Genomic DNA, 10,050 nt, shown 5'->3' on the forward strand with positions numbered 1-10,050 from the left:
CGGCTTTTTTTCTTTTTGCTTATGTGGTGCTGGGGAATCGAACCCAGGGCCTCAGGCATGCAAGGCAAGCGCTCTACCACTGAGCCACCTTCCCAGCCTAGACTGGTTGTTCTATGCCCCAATGTCAACCATACTCCTTGTACGAGTGCAAATTATTTACTCTCTTGTCCAGCTTGCTAAAATCACTGCATTAACCACAACAATTAGTTAGACAACTCATAACACAAAGTCCTGTCACACAAATTTCCTTTTTTCCCCATATAACACTAAAACTGGCTCGAGAGCTAATCTGTCAAAAACAGTCTGTACTAGCTTTAGCTCAATATAAATAAAGTGTGAAAATAAACAATCAATCACACACATAATAAATGATATGCAAGATGCATAAAGAATGATTTTTGAAAGTTTAGATAAGCGAAAAGAAATACATTTGAATATTTTAATGGAATTGAGTGGAATTACAAGTAAAACATTAAAAAAATTGAAATTTAAGGCATTTTTGTGGCATGAGGATGTATATGAGATACAGGGTATTTCTCCAATTATTACAATGTTTCTCAGAAACTAGATCACATTTTAATAAGAAAAGCTCTCTCTCTCTTTCTCTCTCTCCCTCTCTCTATCTCTCTCTCTCCCCCTCTCTCTGTATGTATGTATATAAAAGATGAGTCCTGGCTGGGAACCTATGGCGCATGCCTGTATTTCTAGCTACTCAGAAGGCTGAGATCTGGGATCACAGTTTGAAGCCAGCCCACTCAGGAAAATCTGTGAGATTTCCATCTCTGATTAATCACCAAAGAGTTGGAAGTGGATCTGTGAGCTAAAGTGATAGAACACTAGCCTTGAGCACAAATGCTGACAGTGCCCAGGACCTGAGTCCAAGCCCTAGATTGGTGCCTGCGTGCGTACACACACACACACACACACACACACACACAAGTTGAGTCATATTAGGGGACCATATTATATATTTTTTATTGTAAAGATACTGTATAGAGGGGTTACAGTTACATGAGTAAGGTAATGAGTTTATTTCCTATCAAGCATTGTTAACCCGGCCTTTGTTTTTTTCCTACTATCCCTTCCCTCCCCACCTCCCCAACTCCGCCCTCTCCTTGGCTCCCTCCCCCAAGTTGTAAAGTTCGTTTCAACATAGTGTCTTGTATGTCTCATTGTTACACTGGGTCAACCTGTATCCTTGTTTCAACATTTTGTTATTTTCTTTCCCCTCTTGTATACAGACAAATCTGTATAAAAGATGAGGGGCACCGGAATCAAATACAGTGAAAACAGGGGTTATACCATGGGGAGAGAACATACAAAAGAAACAAAAAAATCAAATAGTACATTAAAAACAACAATAACAAAGAAAAAACCTCTTGTGTCCCTATCTTAGGGTTCATTTGGCTTAAGATCATCCTATATGGTCATATGTACATAGCTTTTGATGTTTTCTACTTGTCTGGTAAGATTATCCTAGACATATACTAGTTAATGCAAATAAGGGAAACCATGGGATCTATGTTTCTTTGGGTCTGACTTACTTAATTTCTTCCAAGACTTTCCATTTCCTAACAAATGGGGCCGTCTCATTTTTTCTGATGGAGGCATAGAATTCTATTGCATATATATATATATATATATATATATATATATATATATATATATATATATATATATATATATATATAGTGTATCTATAGTGTGTACATATATATGCTACATTTTCTCGATCCATTCATCTGGGTTGGTTCCATATCTTAGCTATGGTGAATAGTGCTGTGATAAACATAATTGTGCTGGTAGCTTTAGTATAGCCTTGTTTATGGTCATTTGGATAAATGCCCAAAAGTGGAATTGCTGGGTCATAGGGGAGCTCTACGTGGAGTCTTTTGAGGAATCTACATACTTCTTTCCAGAGTGGTTGAACAAGTTTACACTCCCACCAACAATGCAATAGGGTTCAATTTTGGCCACATCCCCTCCAGCATCTGATGTTATTAGATTTCTTGATTATAGTTATTCTAACTGGGAAGGGGGATTTCAATGTTCTTTTGATTTGAATTTCTTTTATGGGTAGAGATATTGAGCATTTCTTCATATGTCTATTTGCCATTCTCATTTCCTCTTTAGAGAAGTCTCTCTTTAAGTCTTTAAGTCTTTAGCCCACTTTGAGGATTTGTTGTTGGAGGATTTAGTCTTTTGAGTTCTAAGTATATTTTAGAAATGAGGCCCTTGTCTGTTTGGCTAGCCCCAGTCCATGGGCTTTCTATTGGTCTTGCTTGCAATGTCCTTTGCCATGCAGAAGGTCTGCTGTTTCATGCAATTAGGCGACCATATTGTAAACAAAAATATGTTGTCTATTTTTTCAGAGTATATTCTACATAGTTACAATATATTCACCCCTTAAATCTATTGAGATCTTATTTTTCATTTAATGCTTTTATTATGATTGTGTTAATCAGCTTTCCAATGCTGCACAAATCTGATTCTATCACCTTCTGCTCAGTAGACCATATAATTCTGAACCTGTCACTGGATTAGCCTATTGATGGGGTCAGAACTCCAACAATCCAATAATTTGTCCCAAATTCCACCTTTGGGCATAGCTACACATAAACACAGCTTTGGGAGGATATTTCAGAGCCCAGCCACTACCATGATATACATTTTACTTTGCTATCTATCAATCTTTTAGTTATAATGCCTACATTATTTTCCTCCTTCAAATTATTTTTTACAGTCTCTCTCTCTTTCTCTTTCTCTCTCTCTTTCTCTCTCTCTGTGTGTCTCTCTCTCTTTCTGTGTGTGTGTGTGTGTGTGTGTGTGTGTGTGTGTGTGTGTGTGTTTGTGTGTGTTGGTCCTGGGGTTTGAACTCTGGGTCTTGGTGCTATCCCTGAGCTTCTTTTGACAAAGGCTAGAGCTCTACCTCTTGGACCACAGCTCTGCTTCCAGCTTTTTTGATAGTTTAGTGGTAATAAAGTAACAGAATTTCCTGTCCAGGCTGGCTTCAAACTGAGATATTTGATCTCAGTCACCTGAGTAGCTAGGATTACAGGCATCAGCCATTAGCGCCTAATAGATTGTAGATCTGGTTTCCACATATGAGAGAAAGTGTGTAATATTTGGCTTTATGAGACTGCCTGTTTCAATGAATCTCCAGTTCCAACCATTTCCATACAAATGACATCATTTTGTTCTTTACAGCTGAATATTTCACTGTGTATTCTCTTATCTAATGTATATAATTAATTTTATAATTTATTATTGTAATATAATATAAACTATTATAAATTATAATTCATTGTATGTTAATATCAATTACAATGGAATATTTATAAATTAATAAAATTATTTTATATAATCATATAACACATTATAGTACATTATAACATAAATTATATATAATACATAATTTATATATTTATATGTGTATAGTGCACATATATACTATACATACAGATAAAATTTGTTAAATATTTTGGATAGTAATCCCTTCCCTGATGTTGTTGAATGGTGCTGTTACAAATATGGATGTACATCAATGTGTATTTTATACTGACATATATATTCATATATAGACCACTCAACAGTGGTCTAGCAGGATAATATAGTAGTTCTATTTTTAGTTTTTGGAGGAACTACAACTTCTAAACTGATTTCTATTGTGACTTCATTAATTTACATCCCAGTAACAGTATATAGGAATCCCTTTCCCATGCTTCCTTGTTTGTCCTCTTTATGATAGCCTGAGTTGAGTTGTAACCTCAGTGTCACTTTAATTTGAATTTTATTTATGGATAAGGGTGCTGATTTTTTTTCTGCCAGTCCTGGGGCATAAATGCAGGGCCTGGGCACTGTCCCTGAGCTTCTTTTTGCTCAAGGCTAGCACTCTACTACTTGAATCACAGTGCCGCTTCTGACCTTTTCTATTTATGAACTGAGGAATTAAACCCAGGCTTCATGGATGCTAGGCAAGTACTCTACCACTAAGCCACATTCCCAGCATATGTATTGGACTTTTATATTTACTCTTTTGAGATCTGTCAAATGATTTCATCCATTTTTAAGCTGAATTATTTGTTCTTTTTGTTTTTGATTTCTTGAGCTCATTATTAATCTTTTGTCTGATGAATAGCTGCCAATAATTGTCTCCCATATTACATCTTGGAGTGTAGTATTTTCAATGTAAGTGGTCTAAATTTTAAGGTCTTGAGTTCATTTCACTGGTTTTTTTTTCACAGCAGGAGAGATAGAGATTTATTTTCAGTCTTCTGAATATTCACTTTTCCCAACATTATTTGTTGAAGAAACTGTCTTTTCTACAATATTTTTGGCACTTTTTTGGGAAAAGTTTTGTGACTTATAGCTGTGTGCATTTATTTTTGTGTCTTCTATTTTGGCCTACCTACCTGGTTTGTGCCAGTTCCATGCTGCTTTAGTTATTGTGGTTTTATAGTGTAAGTCACCATTGGAAGTCAGCATAACTCTTCTTCCTCAGAATTGCTTAGGGTATCTATTTTTTCTTATGAATTTTATAATTATTTTTTTCTATTCACCATGGAATTTGGCGAGGATTGCATTTACTTTGTAGTTTACTCTTATTTTATAGTTTTAGTTGTATATGTATTTCAATTCCTTTGTTATTTTTTAATTTTTGAATTTATCCTTTTTTAAAATCAGCATTTTTGTTACTGATGCATTGAAAGTGCTTTTGCTCTTTTAAAATGTTTATTTTTCAGTATTTGGGATGTTCTCCCATTCAGCAGATCAATAAATAGATGAAGTTACCTTCAGTTTTCACTTTGTGTGCTTCTATGGTCTGAATCTTTGTATCTCCATTCTTAAATTGTATGTTGAAAATCAACAGCATGGTTTTGAATGACAGATTCAATGGCTCTACCTCTAAAATTGTACAAATACCTTTCTGAAAGAGAATTTTCTTACTCCTTTTTCCTGCCATGTGAAGTTACAGCAAGAGGAAAACTTTCACCAGAAACTATATCTTCTGGTTGATAGATCTTGGACTTCTAGCCACCAGAATATTGAGAAATAAATTTCTAGTGTTAAAAGCAGCCCACATTCAGAGTATTTTGTTGTATCTCTCTGATTGAACTTTAGATTCTTTGTTCACTAAGTTCAAATGTATTTTTTGCAAACCTTTGGCTACTTTATATACCCTTACATTGAATATTTGTTAAACAGCTTTCTTAGAGAAAGCATGAAGGTACTCTGCTTTGCTATGATGAGCATCCTTTAGTAATAATGCTTTGAGCTCATGTTACCTGAGTAAATACTTGTTTAATAGAGTAATCATTATCTGAAAACAACTTTCATTTATTTTAATTGGCTAGTCATGTTGAATCACTATTAAAAAGATGTAGTAATGGACTATAAATGAATTATTTTTTGGTTGAGGGGAACTTTTATTCATTAGTTAACAGATTAAGAGCTTCCATGCATTCAAGCTTTGGTGTTTTTTATCACAAATATTAACTTAGAATGTTGGCCAGAAAACCAGATAACGTATACTAGTTAACGTTACTAAGAGAATGGTAAAAACAATTTGTATAAGAGCGCTGATGAAATATCTGAAAATGCTCAACTTTCTTATTTTCCATTTATTATTCACTGAATAACTTTAAGATGTACACATTGGAGAGGTTGGTTATGAGATTCATGATAAGGTAAGAGATTAGAAGTAACCCTTGATATTTCTCTTTCCCTTATATCTCCTATAAGCCCTGAAATTCTATTCCTATTCATTAAGACATAGATCTGAAATCAGTCATTCCTTTCCATATCTACTTGCCACTACTTTGGTTCAGGCCTTCATCATTCTCTGACCAAAATCGTACCATACATAATTTGTCTCTCTTCCTCCACTTTTTTCTTATTCAATTGATTGTCCATACTTTAGTCAAGATACTAGAACTGTAATACTGATTATATGATGATGATTTTTTCATTACCTTCAGACTAAAGCCCAAACTCTTTTAGTGGTTCCTGAGGCATCGCATGACTGGATCTTGGCTTCTCATCTTCTATCTGTTCTTACACTTTATAGTGTAACCCTGTTGTGTGTACTATTACTTAAGTGTGGCTTTTAAATAAGTCTTTTCTCAGTTCTAACAGTTCAGTATAAGGAGCTATTCACTGTCCTGCTATTTGGTATGTAGCTCTACTTACTTCATCTATCACAACCAAATATACTTATCTACTTTTTGGGGGATGTTTATTAAGGAATCTCCAGTACATGTGTAGTACCTAATATGTAGAAGATAGTAAGTACCTAATATGTAGAAGATAGTAAGTTTCTTTTTACAAAGAAATACTATAAATGGATATATAGACATTAATAAGGACATCTCTTCCAAAATGAATACTTATTTTGATTACAATAAAAAGATATGTTGATAAACCACATTTTTCTCCCTGTGATTTATCATCTATTTATATTAACTATGTATACTGTACTGTCAAAATTTCAAGTCCTGCATTTGAATTTGTGTAGGTTGTGGCAGGAATTTGTTTAAAAAGATAGTGTCGAGAAGACCATTAGAGAGTCCCAATTTCCTTACCTCTTAGAACTTACCTGAATGCTATTATATGTTTCATGACTTGTGAATGGTAGAAGGGAAACTGTTTTTGTCTAAAATAGTTTTATATACCATATTAGCTACTAAATTTCAATTAGCTTCTTCACAGTTCTGTTGCTTGTTTGTAGTGTCATTGATTAAGGCTGTACATAATGTGATAATTATTTTAGGGTAAAATATACTTTGTGTCCTAAGTTTAAATTTAGTTCATTTGATTAAAATCTTAGCTTTTATTTTCTTTATTTCAAAAAACAGCCCTTTATCACATGGAAAGAGAAAAAATTTCTGATAATAATTTTAGAAGATACAGGTTCTTTGTTATCAAGTTACCTTACTAATGTTTGAATTTCCAGAATCTGCTATGTTATAGTAGAAGAAACAATTACCAAAACACAATGAGTAGAATATTGACAATTTGTAATATTAATGCCAATAACTTTTATATAGATTTTATTCCTAAATTTAACTACTCAATCTTAGAATTTGATAATAACGCATTAACTTTTGCATGTTAAACCCTTAACTAAAAGCACAATAAACATTTTTATTTGGTGTTGGTGGGTCTGTTTATCCATTTATCATTATTCACAAAGATGGCCAGAATAAAAAATTTCTTACTTTTAGGCATTTCTAATCCTGATGAATTGGACAACAAGTGATAATACACGTGATTCAGAGAACAGATTCCTTTAAAATGGAGCACAATTTAAATTGTTAATTTATTATACTAACCCTATTCATGTAGGAAGAAAGCTGCCTAATAATTAAGAATTGACATTTTAACATGATATTTATAACAGGCACATTGAATCCTTAGTTAAATAGAGCTTCACTTATTTTAAAAGGACTGACAAAAAAATTAAACTTCTCTGGGCAAGTGAAATCTGTATAGTAGCAGAAGTGGAAAACCTGAAGGATGTGGCTGGTTCCTTGTTTGGATGATGCAGAACTGCTCCACGCAGAAGCTTACTGTTTTCATACAGCATAAGCAGCATCAGCATATACAACTGTGTCAGCCTCTCTTAGTCCCGAGTGTTTGTTAACTGCACAGGAGAGAGGACAAATGATGATGATAGCTTAAACAGATACTGATGGGACAGATCTGCTATTTGGTATTTTCTTCACTAGCCCTGAAGATGCTGAGAGAGAGATGGCTGTGATTATCTTTTGTAAAGCAGAAAATGCAGTCTTTATGGGTTTCTGGGAATAGAAAGGTCATGCAGTCTGGAACCTGTGAGCCTTTGCAGTCTGTAAGTCATCAGGTATGACCTTGTGAATTGTGATGATATTACCAGAATGGAGAGTTATTGCTTCCTCTTGTAGTCATTTAGAATGCGTGAAGGCAATGAAATTGTCTATTTTCAGATTTTCCCTTTACTATCTAAGCAAGTAGTATTTATAGTAATGGATAGCAGCTAAACAATTTGAATTTTAAAGATGTTTGTGTGTGTGTGTGTGTGTGTGTATGTGTGTGTGTGTATGTTTACCTTGGCCCTTTCTGTGGGGACAAAAGGAAGAGATTCTTTATATGATTAGGAACAAGGTTTGGGCTCTGGATTTTTTTTTCCAAATTAAATGAGACTCCATATAATGCTTTAAGTAATAAAAGTAGGATAAATCGATCAGAACAGCATAAAAGTATCATAACTATCTGCTTAAAGATCTGATACATTACAAAATTGTTATCTAGTTTTTCTTAAGCATTGCTGCTAGCACTGCAGTACACCACAGAACAATAAGTTTGATGAGGAGAATAATGTTTATCAGAATCTGGGTTGCAGGATAATTTCCTGAAATTTATATTGCAATGGCTACAGTGTTTCAAAAGGCACTGGATTTAATCTTTTTTCAGATAAAGTACTCATGCTGTTGATACTTTTATGTAGATCTTTGCCAAGTCCTTGCTGATAGCTGAGTATAAATTTATTTTACACAGAAAGATTTTGAAATTTGAACTTAGTAAACATTTTTTTTTTTTGGTGGAGGGACCCAGAGAGATTTGGCATTTGCTTACTTTCATTTTCAAGTTGAGCAGACTTGATTTCATTAAGCATGTTGACTACAAAGAGAAATTGTTGAGAAGCCGACAGCCATGGATTTATGTATCAATTTGTCAATTATTTTAAAGTACTTTTATTTCTCAAGTCACAAATGCATTTAACTTCTGGTAAGATGCTATCTAAGTTTTGCACTTAAATCTGAAAACAACTGCATTTTATTAATTTTTTATGTTCTACATGTCCCCCCACAATTTTAGAGAACTTATCAGATCTGTTATATTAAATGATCAAAAAATGTTTAAGCATTTTTCCCTGGAATAATGGTGTTATCTTCATGATTCTGTAGCATGATCATTTAGGGCTTCATTTATGTAGTTACATTTAATATATAACAAAGTCTGAAACAGTGAATTGATTCAGTTGAGCTAAGTTTCTCTTTCTTAATTAAAAACACATTGAAAAAATTTACCTACTGATATTGAATATAATTTATAGGTTATTCAAGCTTCTTAACCAGCTTATAGTCGTCTTAGTAGGGAAAATTGCCATATTCTTAAGCTTGATTAATTTTGGAATGATGTGAATATACCTTCTAGTTGCTACAAAATCTGTTTAATCTGTTAGAATTTATTTCCAGTATTTGCATGTATTAATCACTGTGAGTACATTCTGTTTCTTGGCATTGCTTTGGGATCCCTCTAGGCACTGTTTTCAGAACATGTGACTAATTCTGTTGTATTTATGATCTATCAAAGGAACCAAACCATCAAAAATTTTGGTCACGTTCATTTGGTAGTACTTAAATGAGTATATCTCAAAAATTTTGTAAAATGAAAGAAATTACAGTCTTAGACTTGTCATTTCTTTTATAAACCAGGGAAAATTATCTGTTACTATGTCAAAATATATTGAGTAAAGATTGGTTATATGTAGCAGACATTTAAAAATAATGTTAACCTTTCTTCATATGTAGAACATTGTTTTTGACCTTTTGAATGGTGAATTGATAGTAATTCTGCCTGATAACAAATGACAATCTTTTAAAAAATGTTGCCCTTGTGTGTACTGTTCATGACCAAATGTCTGGGTAATTCTTTGTTCATTGAATGCAAGGAAGTGGATTATTTGCATGAAGCTGCATTTGCTGTTTGAGAAATACAGGGAAAAAAGCCATTTCTTTTTAAGGAGATTATGAGAAAATATACAGAAAAAAACTAGTCAGTCTTTGAATTTTCTTTTCAAAAGTTGTATGCTTCAATTTCCTTTTGTCTTTGAAAAGGGAGTTATTACAATGGGTAAATCATTTGCATTGTTGTTGTTGTTATTATCATTATTTATTTTATTTATTTTTTTGTTGGTCATGGGGCCTGAACTCTGGGCCTGGGCACTGTCCCTCAGCTCTTCAGCTCAAGGCTAGTGCTCTACCACTTGAGCCACAGTGCCACTTCTGG

General features: G+C 33.6%; 1 protein-coding gene across 5 annotated transcripts in view; it reads left to right on the forward strand.

Moving 5' to 3' along the window:
* Positions 1 to 10,050, forward strand: part of Slc4a10 (solute carrier family 4, sodium bicarbonate transporter, member 10) — a 287,203-nt gene that overhangs the window by 72,155 nt on the left and 204,998 nt on the right. The gene's annotated exons all lie outside the window — the stretch shown is intronic.

Source organism: Dipodomys ordii, unplaced genomic scaffold (assembly GCF_000151885.1).
Source record: "Dipodomys ordii isolate 6190 unplaced genomic scaffold, Dord_2.0 Scaffold5, whole genome shotgun sequence".
NCBI lineage: Eukaryota > Metazoa > Chordata > Mammalia > Rodentia > Heteromyidae > Dipodomys > Dipodomys ordii.